At 44.1% G+C, this 10,256-nt stretch overlaps 1 pseudogene; it reads left to right on the forward strand.

Annotated features, from left to right (window-relative positions):
• The first annotated feature begins 7,631 nt into the window (after positions 1-7,631).
• LOC103081761 (coiled-coil domain-containing protein 117 pseudogene) lies at positions 7,632-8,466 on the forward strand (annotated as a pseudogene).
• Positions 8,467-10,256: the final 1,790 nt, after the last annotated feature.

Here is a 10,256-nt window from a genome sequence, read left to right on the forward strand (position 1 = left end):
CCTCTCCTGTTGCGGAGCACAGGCTCTGGACGCGCAGGCTCAGGGGCCATGGCTCATGGGCCCAGCCGCTCGGCGGCATGTGGGATCTTCCCGTACCGGGGCACGAACCCGTGTCCCCTGCATCGGCAGGCGGACTCTCAACCACTGCGCCACCAGGGAAGCCCCGAGTAGCACTCATTTTAAGTAAGGGGAAAAAAATAGGAAAACTACAGTGATAGCAAAGGCCACTCACACTTGTCCAGCCTTGAGGAATACCCAGAGCCATGTCCCTCTGCAGAAACATCTGATGAGCCCCAAATCCTTCATTGTGCTCCAGCTGTTGGTCTGAAGCCATGTGAGGCTAAGAGAGTCACTGCCGGCAGGGGAAACCCAACCACACAATCTGCTGTCCGTAAGCCACTCATGTAACCTCCCATTTTCCATGCAGAGAGTTGAGTTCAGACACCAAAAGTGGTCTCGTGAAGCTTTTTTTATTTCCAGGAGCGCCTGTGTCTCTACAGAGCCAGCTCTCCTGTGGAGGTTCTGAAATGCACTCTGTCCCCACGGTCTCCCTCTGCCCTTCCCAGGAAAATGTGGAAAAGTTCCTTACTCGCCAAGTGGTTTGCCTTGATGCCAAACAACTCACTTGGTAATTGGTTCAATTGTAATAAATTAGCTTAGCAATGATTTTGGAAGAGTTGTAGCTCCACATTGCAGACCTTCACTCAAGCTGCTTCCCGCAGACCAAGCGGGGGCTCTTAGAGAAGATGAACTCTCCTGGTTGATAATCTGAGGGGGAAACCTAGCAGATCGCGCTTACTTAGCCTCTCCATTCAATTTGCCTGTGATAAACTGGGCTCCGCTAGATTTGTGCCTGTTTTATACAATAGGGATAATGGAAATAAAATGAATACTTCAGAACAGAGGCATTAAAGTATTATGATGGCTAATGAAGGAATGATTTGTTTTGAATGTCAACTGCTTAGAGGCAAAGATTTTGTAAAAATCAAATAATAAATGGTCACCATATCGGCAATATAAATATTCCCTTATTGATCTTACATGGAAATCAGATTTCAGAGAGAAAAATGCCCAACACACTTCAGAATAGACTCTAGAGCAAGTATCTATGATGAATTATCAGGTTCCTAACTTGCTTGCGTTACATTTTTAGAAGCACCCTGATAATTGATTTACAACTGTTCTTACATTACTTAGATTTCTAGATTCTATAGGTTACTAAAATTGAAGTGAAAGTTTCATGAGTCGAAACAATCAGAATAAGGCATTATATAATGCAGTAGTTCTCTTAAGCTTGCACTAGACATACCTGGAGAGTTTATTTAAAAGACAGATTCCCAGGACATATCCTCCAGAGACTTTGAGTCAGAAGATCAAGTAGGACCTAGGAATAAGCATTCACACTAAACAGCCAGCGAGTTTCTCTGCTCGTGGCCCTTCGTCGTATTTTGAGAAAAACTGCGATAGAGTACATCCTGCTTTTGAATCAGGTTTCACAGGACACCCATAAGAAAGAGGACAGAAAGTTAAGAGGCTTAAGATAGCTGAAATCGAGCTGAGATCAAGCCTCTGGTTCAGAGTAGAGTGCCAAAGGGAGGAAAAAGATAAAAAGGAATTTTTATAGACGGGCCACTCACCTTGCTCCCCTTCTCCTGATCCACACCAAGTCTGCGTCTTACAAGAGAACCCAGAATTAATCCCCGCACAGTGCCTAATGCACCCACTGAGTTCAGTGAGCCCTGCCTCTCTGGAATAAAGGCGGGTTTTAGTAAAGGAACATTGCAGTTATAAAGACTAGGGCTACTCAATACAAAAAAAAAAAAAAAAAAAAAAAAAAAAAAAGGTAAAAATGTCAATGATAGAAAAGTACCGCCTGCCCTACTAATTATTTTAAAACATCTGGATAGCATAGTCTACAGTTCATCCAGATGTTTCAGCTTTGTGTACAGAGCCGTGCTATGCATTCCAGCTGTCTGTTTTGACATGCATTTCCATGCTTGGACAGTCAGTGTCTGATGAGTATATTGTGGGGTGGAGGGGGAAGAGACAGCCTGAAGCCACGCACACACAGTCCCCAGTTTCAAACAGGTCTGTGCCAAAGATTGGTTTATTAGATGTTCAGTATTCAGAGCGTGGTTTCCTCTGGAAACCATGTTTCACACAGTGGTTAACTACTCAAGCCAGTCCACGGAAGCCTCTTTAATCCATAACATAGCTAAAGTAGGGAATGGATAAAATTACCCAGTTGAGTTGTAGAAATTGGATGTCCCCATGAAGCCCTCTGGAAGAGGAGTGGGAGAGGAAGAATTTTTTCTCTATCCTGGAGTCAAGGATGAGCCTGGGCTACAAGACATACTGCCTCCCTCCCCAACACTCAGGCAACACTCACATTCTTAAATGCAGTTCGTCTGAAATAAATGGGATAAAAAGAAATTTGGACAAATTTGATTGACCGATAGCCCCCGAACTTTCGAGGAGATATTTGTCTTTTAAAAGAGGCTGTTTATTTTTTATTGAATTTCTGATTATTGAAATGGCAGGCAGTGTAGCATATTAGCTTGCATGAAAATAAAAGAGAAATACTCAGATTCTTTTGGAGAAAGGGAGATTATAGGCAGGTTGAACTTGCCTAGGAATCCTTCTCTAGTCTGTTCCCCAGGATGCTGCTTCATTTATGCCAACATTTTCTATTGCTTGGCTTCCAAATATTCATATGTTCCAAATGCTGTACAGTGTGTTTTGAAATAGCCAATATGGAGGCAATTAGGCCACCCCACTGTGTGTGTGTGGTGGGCAGCGTTGGGGTAGAGGCAGAAGGGACAAGCATTTGAATCTGTGGATCATTTCTGAGGTCAGTTCTGCCACCACTAAAAAATATATTGGTCTATGTAGACAAATACCTGTGTTGATTGTATATAAATATACTGAGTGTTGATGGTGAATCATGTTAATTAACACAGACCAACACTTCTTAGTGATATGCTACGATCAATACTGTTCTATTACGATATTCATCTCTAATTAATTTTGGCTCAGCAGGCTAAAGCTGCAGACTCTGGCTACTCAGGGGATGGCATTTGAAATACACATTGCTTTACTTGTGGACTAAACTAGTGAATAAGCTAATCTTGGGCAGTGGAAGAAATTATTTCACATCACTGCTCTCTGCTGATGTGTTTCCACCAGAGAACCTCTGCAAAGATGGAAAGAAAAAAAAAAAGTCACTACAAGAGAATTCCAGAGGCGGAAAGAGAAAGAAACCATGTAGATATCTAAGAAAATCTTGGTGCTTGAGTAGAAATCATTCACAAGGACTGACCAATTTACTGGCATTATTGCAGAAGCTGGACACTCATTGCTTTCACTCCATTCTCTTTGTAAGAGAGTGTAATCCTTCCTTAAGATGTTTGGAAAGCAGTGTATTGGGGTAATAAATAGAGGGACTTCTCAAGTCCAAAAGAGTGGGTTCAAATCCCATGTCTTCACCACTAACCGGCCATGTTATTTGGGTCAAGTTACTCATTTTCTTAAGTATCTCTCTCCTCATCTACAGTGTCAGACTAATAATAGTAATTGTTGTCCACTACCTCAGAGGAAGTGGTAAAGAAGAAGCCATGGCTTCAAGGGGCCTGGCACTCCATTAGCATTCACAAAATGTGAGCTGTTATTAGGTCGAGGGACATATTTGCTTTCGTGGCCTTTCAGTTCAGTGTAACAATGGGCTGTGTGTAACAGCGTCCTAGCGTACCCATCCAGACAACACAGGCCAACTCTGCGACCCCCATGACCTCAGGAGAGTAGAGAAGCAAGATTCACTATTTCTCAGAGCTGCCCTTCAGCGACCTCAAATTTCTGACTGTATAGGTAGCTAGGTCACAGGCTTAGAAAAGAATGACCAATTAAGTTTCGGGAAGGATGTGGCCTTGTCCATCGTAATCTTAGGACTGGACTGATCGCAACCTGAACAAAAAGAGAGGGGTCCCCTTCCTTACCCAGGCCTTGAACATACAAAGGTCAGCCTGTGGTTGACTTGATTTGATTCCCTATTCACTTTGTAACTGTGGGGCAGGTCCAGCACTGGGATATCCAGGGTGCACGTTATAAAGCCAGCTTGTAATTCAGGCTGTGATTTCAGTCCCCTCAGATGAAGGGGAGGAGTAAATGCCCCAGCTCAGGCTTGAACAAGTCATGGCAGGTTCCCTCTTCATGATGCAGTGCTGTAACTCATCTGCTATTTGTCCCTCACCCTAATGAGCACCAAACTCACTCAGAATATACTCAAGAGAGAGTTTTTATTAAAGATAAGATTAACAAAAAGGTTAGGCTTTCTTTCAGTACTGCAGGCAATTACTGAAGTATATGAATTCAAATAGGAGCAGAATTATAATGGGTTTTTGCTTTCTTCGTCTTCCCAGTTTCCACCCTTTCCCTCCATTCCCAGCTCTGTCAAATAGGCCTGTAATGAGAGCATGTAGCGATGTCCCAGGAGCCCCTTTTAGAGTGCCCTTTGATGTATAGTCCAGTCCATCCAAGCATATCTAGTCTTGGATTATAATCACCTATGAACATCTCTATCTGCCTCATTAGATCATAGCCCCTTAAAGATTGGGAATGTGTGTTTTCATCATTTTTTTTTAGCCTGGGCCCCACCCCTCCCTGCCTCAGCAACTGGCTCTGAGACATTCTGAGATGATCTCAGTGATAGGGATACAAGGAAGGAAGGAAGCTGGGGAGGTGGGCTCAGCAGCCTGCAGCCTAGTGCGCCCTGGAGAGCAGGCTCATTGTTGGGGACACACCAGCAGCTCTGGTGAGCCAAGCAGTGACTCCAGTCCCCTTGGTTGCCTTTGCTGCCTCTGTTCCTGTCCCCCAACACTGCTCTGCCGTCTCCCCACACTCCAGCTCCGTCATCTCCTGACCTCTGTATAGTGGATTTTTTTTCTGTGTGTCTCTTGTCATTAGTGCCTTCTTCGTGTGTCTCACATCTAACCTCTTCGGGAGAGGATTTGATTCATTTCATTATTACACAGCTCTCACAGCAACTTAGCTCAGACGCCACAGGCCGGCCTAAAGATGCCCCAGCCCAGATCTCTGACCCAGTCAGCTGTGGTCCAGGAGAACTGTGTTACCTGAGACAAACATGTCCACCTGGCCCAGTGCACTTGTGGGTACTCTGTACAGAGAGAAGCGTTAGGTATGGTAGGTTCTCAGCCTTGCAGCACCTTTCCTCCAGAAAAGAAGCCCTTCAAAAATGTTTCCTGAATGGCCAACTGGCTCTGGGGGCTGGACCTTTGCTTTAGGCAGAGCAAATAATAGCTTTTTTGAAAAGATGAGCACAAGCCTGAATATACTTGCTAAATTCCAACATTGTGCAAGACACAAAGGAGAGAACGATTGATTAAAATGTTGTCCCTATTCTCAAGGTGCCAGCAGACTAGTAGCAAAAGACAGATATGTAAGCCTCTAAGAACAGCAGCAGATGACCATGGCTAAGAGTATGGGCTTTGGATATCAGTTCAAATCATAGGTCATCTACTTACTAGCTGAGTGACCTTAACTTCCCTGGGTTTCAGTTTCCTCAGTTTCCTCATTTATAAAGTACAGCCTTATACTGGGATTACACAGGGAGGGAAGAACGCCCAGCACACAGCCTAGTGCTTTGTGTAAAACTGGAATATGAGGATAGTATTACTAACTTGCATGAGGTTATAATACATAAATTTGTACGTGAATCACTTAGCTTGGCACACAGGGAAATCTTACTGAAGGATAGCCATCTATTTTTCTAATGCAATGTAAACGTGAAAATGGAAGTATCCATAAAGTATCGCGGAAAGGAAAAAAAGGAGAAAATAGAGGTCAAAGAAGCCCCTACTCAGAGCTGGCTGTTTGGAGCAAGCCAGGAGTTGGCAGGGTCAAGGCTGAACCCCAGGAGCACAGTGGTGGTTTTTTTCCACTGTGCTATCCGGAGCTGCTGGCTTTTCTCCCCAAGCTGCCAGAAAGCAAGGAGCAACCATGTGGGGGAAACTGAGGCATGCCAGCATCCTCAGGACAGAGGCAGCCCCATCTGTAATAAGCTACTCTGTTATCCTGCAAAATGCACATCCTTTTATAATGGGAGAGCTCAAAATGTCTAGAGATTTGCGTTGATTTTGTGTCCATCTAGGGCTATTAGGGTGTCATTACAGCTGAGGCACCATTTTGAGGGTTTGTTTACTTAAGTTGAACCGCTCCTGGGAAAGCACAGTATGAAAACTACATGACTGTGCTCTTGGATTTATTTAGCTCAACTTTTTCTCTCATCACTGGTCTCTGAACTCAAGTACTAGTTTGAAAGTCTAATTAATAGCCAAGGAGGTCATTAGAGAAGGACTTGAGAGTTCATTTAAGGACACAGCCATACTTAGTTTATGTCGCATGAAAAACTAAACACAAAAGTAATAGCCACAAAGATTTGTTTCTGCTATGTGATAGTCTTAGACCAGAGTGGGGAGACTTATACTTGTTTAAGCTTCTGATGAAAGTAAAAGATCCCCTTTCATAATAAATGAAGATAACTATTTTTGGACTAGAGGTCACAATTTATAATATTAACATGCCTGGCATTATGATGACAGTGGCACTTTTGTGAGTCACTGAGAGGATACGGACCCTGGGTATAGGAATGAGAATTGTGATGAATGCAGGAAGCTGGCTATCACGGCGGCACTTGTCCTCTGCAATCATCAGGCCAACCTGCTACCCTGCAGTATGATGAACAACGAGGTAATCAGGACATTGCTGTGCATTAACAGGACAAGATGCTCCTGCTAAAACTCAGGCCCACACCACCACAGTCACCCTTTTCTTCTGAGATTAAAATGAAATGCTGAATTTTTTTTCAGTTCTTGTCATCTTCCTTTTCAGACATTTGGAAATTATCTTGTACTAGCAGACTTGTGCCTTTGGCTTCTCCAGTAGTTTCTTAAGCTACCTAATAAGTATAACTCTTATTTCTTATCATCTGTAAATTGGGATGCTTAATAAATTCCGTATGATGATCATTTAACATTCTACAAAAGGAAAAAAAAGGTGTCACCGTTGTCTTTGGCATTCATGATACAGTGTCTTTAACTGTGTAAGCGCTAAAGAGTTCATTCCATGCACTGGAGACAGGACTTAGGGTGCACATATTTGAACCTGGAGTGCAGCAGCGTGCTTCATAATTCAATATTATGTGTGCCTATTTGACCTTGAGTTCCCTGAGAACAGCCTCGGGTTGGTGGTGCATTCCTCAGCAACATTGTTCCAAGGCTCTAGATAACTCTTCCAAATGAAAAAGTAGTAGAAAATAACGTAAAATAGTAAAACAGTGGTCATCTAGTGATCGTTTAGCCTGTTTTCAGCACCCTCTCTGTAATAAAAAGAAAGTTCCAGTTAAAAGTTCAGTAGCAGTTTTTTCTTTTGCAGCAAAAGATAGATTTTCAAACGACGGTTCTGGATTGATACAAAGCACCACCTCCCTCAGAACATTGTTGCTACTGTCATTATCAGGTCCTCCTGCCTTGGGGAAGCAGCATATGTAAATTTTAAAAGGAGCACATTTACCAAACTTAGAAATACAATGACAGGTTGAAGGTGTGTTGCTAGGAAGAATGCATTGCAGGGGGGCCGCGGGCGCAGCCTCCTCGTCTCCCCGGCCACGGCGGCGCGCTGCGGGCTCTTCAGCGGCCTCCCCCGTGGGCGGCGGCTCGAACTTCCTGCAGCCGCCGCCGGCTTTCCTAAGCCGGGCCTTCCCGCTGGGGCCGGACGCGCCGGGCTGGCCCCGCAGTCGGGGGCCCCCAGCAGCCCGGGCGGGAGCGCGGCGCGCCGATGTGTTTCAGTTCACCGCAGTTCCCCGTAGAAAGAAACACAAGCGAGAGGAGGATTGTCCAGTAAGAAAGAAGAGGCTATAACTGAAGCAGAGCTCTGTGCTGGTCCTAATGACTGGATTCTTTGTGCGCATCAGGATATAGAGGGTCATGGAGTAAATCCGTGCACTAGTGGCCTTTCTGCACCTGGCATGTTAGTTGTTATTTGTGAAGAGATGAATCAGACAACAGGAGAACCACAGTGTGAAGATGCCCGAAGGAGGCTTCAGGAAATTGAGGACAGAATAACTGATTTAACCGTCTTCCCAGGCTTGTCCTTCCTGATACCATGAAAACAGGTTTGAAGAGGGAATTTGATGAAGTCTTTACAAAGAAAATGAATGAGTCCATGAGCCGTCCTTCAGGGAGCTTGTGCTCTGGAAGCCTCTCCCTGAACTCCTTTCTGATAAGCCAAAGCCGTCATCTAATGCTAAGAACTACACAGGAGAGAGCCAAACTAAGCATGCCTGTCTTCCCTCAAAGAACTGAACTAACTGTTCTTAGAACCTCGCAGACAGGGTTGCCTGTTTACAATAGTTTGGAGACAGCTGCTTGCACAGAAGAAGAGATGGAACTCTAGAAGCCAGTTTCTACGCTAAAGTTGTCAAATTTAGAAGGCTTACGTGTTCAGTCATGAGCCTGCTTGTACAGTATAGGGACTCGAAAGTTTTGAAATGGGTGTAATATCTCCACCTGTGATTTGGGATGGGACTCTCATTTTGGGTAGCCGTTTCTTGTATTCAACTTTTTGCCAAGGCAACTTGTCTCAAGGGAAAAGCAGTTTTCTAGGGGGCTTATTAAAGGAATAAGGAGTACATTCTGCAAAGTCAAGTATAGAAGCTATATGTGTAAGCATGACTTCCAAGTCATCTGTCACATCGTCTAAATCATTCAGATACTTGAGTTGAAAAAGATGCATTAAGAAAGTAGGATGCTCTCCTACTACGGGTACCCTGGCAGTCGAGGCACAGCTTCATCTGTAGATGTGAGCTCTTTTTACAGTGGTGACTATATATCATTGGGGGGGAAGGAGGAAGAAAGCAGTAGTTTAAGCCTATGCTGGGGAATTTAACAGAGGCTCTGAAACCTGTATATCAGTTGTCAATTCAGTGTAGCTATATTGATTAAATAGCCAGTAGCGTTGTGGCTCCCCTCTTTGCCTCTGAAAATGCAACGAAAAATACAAAGAAAAGGTTTTTCCTTCGAGGCTTTTTTGCCTTGTGCTACTGTTGCTCCTTGGTTTCCCTTCCAAAATCGATAAGCCCAGCTATTCAGTAATGTTTACAGCTTAATTAACTTTGAGTGATAGTTTAAAAGATTGTGAGGTAAACCATTTGCAAATGGGCTCTGGGAGAAGCATCCCTCAGGTAATCCTGGGGCAGTGCTGTATCAGCTAAGCCCAGCATATAAATTCTGTAGTTAAAAAAAAGCAAGTTGAGTTGTTTAATGTTAATTTAGAAAACAGTGACTGAATAATTAGCTGAGCACATATAGGCAAGTGACATTGAGATTTACTGAGATAGCCAACTTGCCTGTTGTTTCAACTGTTGTGCAGTAAGCCTAAAAGTTAGTAGAGGGCTTCCCTGGTGGCGCAGTGGTTGAGAGTCCGCCTGCCGATGCAGGGGACACGGGTTCATGCCCCGGTCCGGGAGGGTCCCACATGCCGCGGAGCGGCTGGGCCCGTGAGCCATGGCTGCTGAGCCTGCGCGTCCGGAGCCTGTGCTCCGCAACGGGAGAGGCCACAACAGTGAGAGGCCCGCGTACCGCCAAAAAAGAAAAAAAAAAATTAGTAGAAAATACCTTCCTGCTGGCAGGAAATCTCCATCTTGAGGACCTTACCCAGGTTCAAGGTGTCCTCTGAGGGTAACCAGGATTGAAGTTCTTTATTTCTCAGGAAGAGCTCTTCTGCATGGCAAGGACCCGGTAGTACAAAGTACTACGACAGTTCCTTTAGTGCTACAGAATATCCACTATAACTTATTAAATGAGTGTAATATTAGCCCTTTTATCAGACAACGGGAGACCACCCTAGTTCCTTCTGTTTTGCTTTCTGGGTTTCTTTTTCCTATGTAGGAATCAGACACCTTGTGTGGAATCCCTCCCCTTGTTACAGATGGCATAGAAGTCACAAGTCTGTTAACTGGACTGTTTCTTCTCCTGCCTGTTGTTCCTGCTTTCTCTATTTCTGTCTTGATAGTCAGGAAAAGATTTGATGTTTCATATTTAAACAAAATAATGTCTGCACAGTAAAATTATTCAAACTTCAAACCAGTATTGAAACCAGTTGGAAACCAGCTAATAGTTTCTTAATCTCAGATTTAGAGATGAATGTAAACTGTATTCTGTTGGAATGTGCAAATGTTTGATTCC

This window comes from Lipotes vexillifer, unplaced genomic scaffold (genome assembly GCF_000442215.2).
Source record: "Lipotes vexillifer unplaced genomic scaffold, Lipotes_vexillifer_v1.1 scaffold454, whole genome shotgun sequence".
In the NCBI taxonomy this organism is placed as follows: Eukaryota; Metazoa; Chordata; class Mammalia; order Artiodactyla; family Lipotidae; genus Lipotes; species Lipotes vexillifer.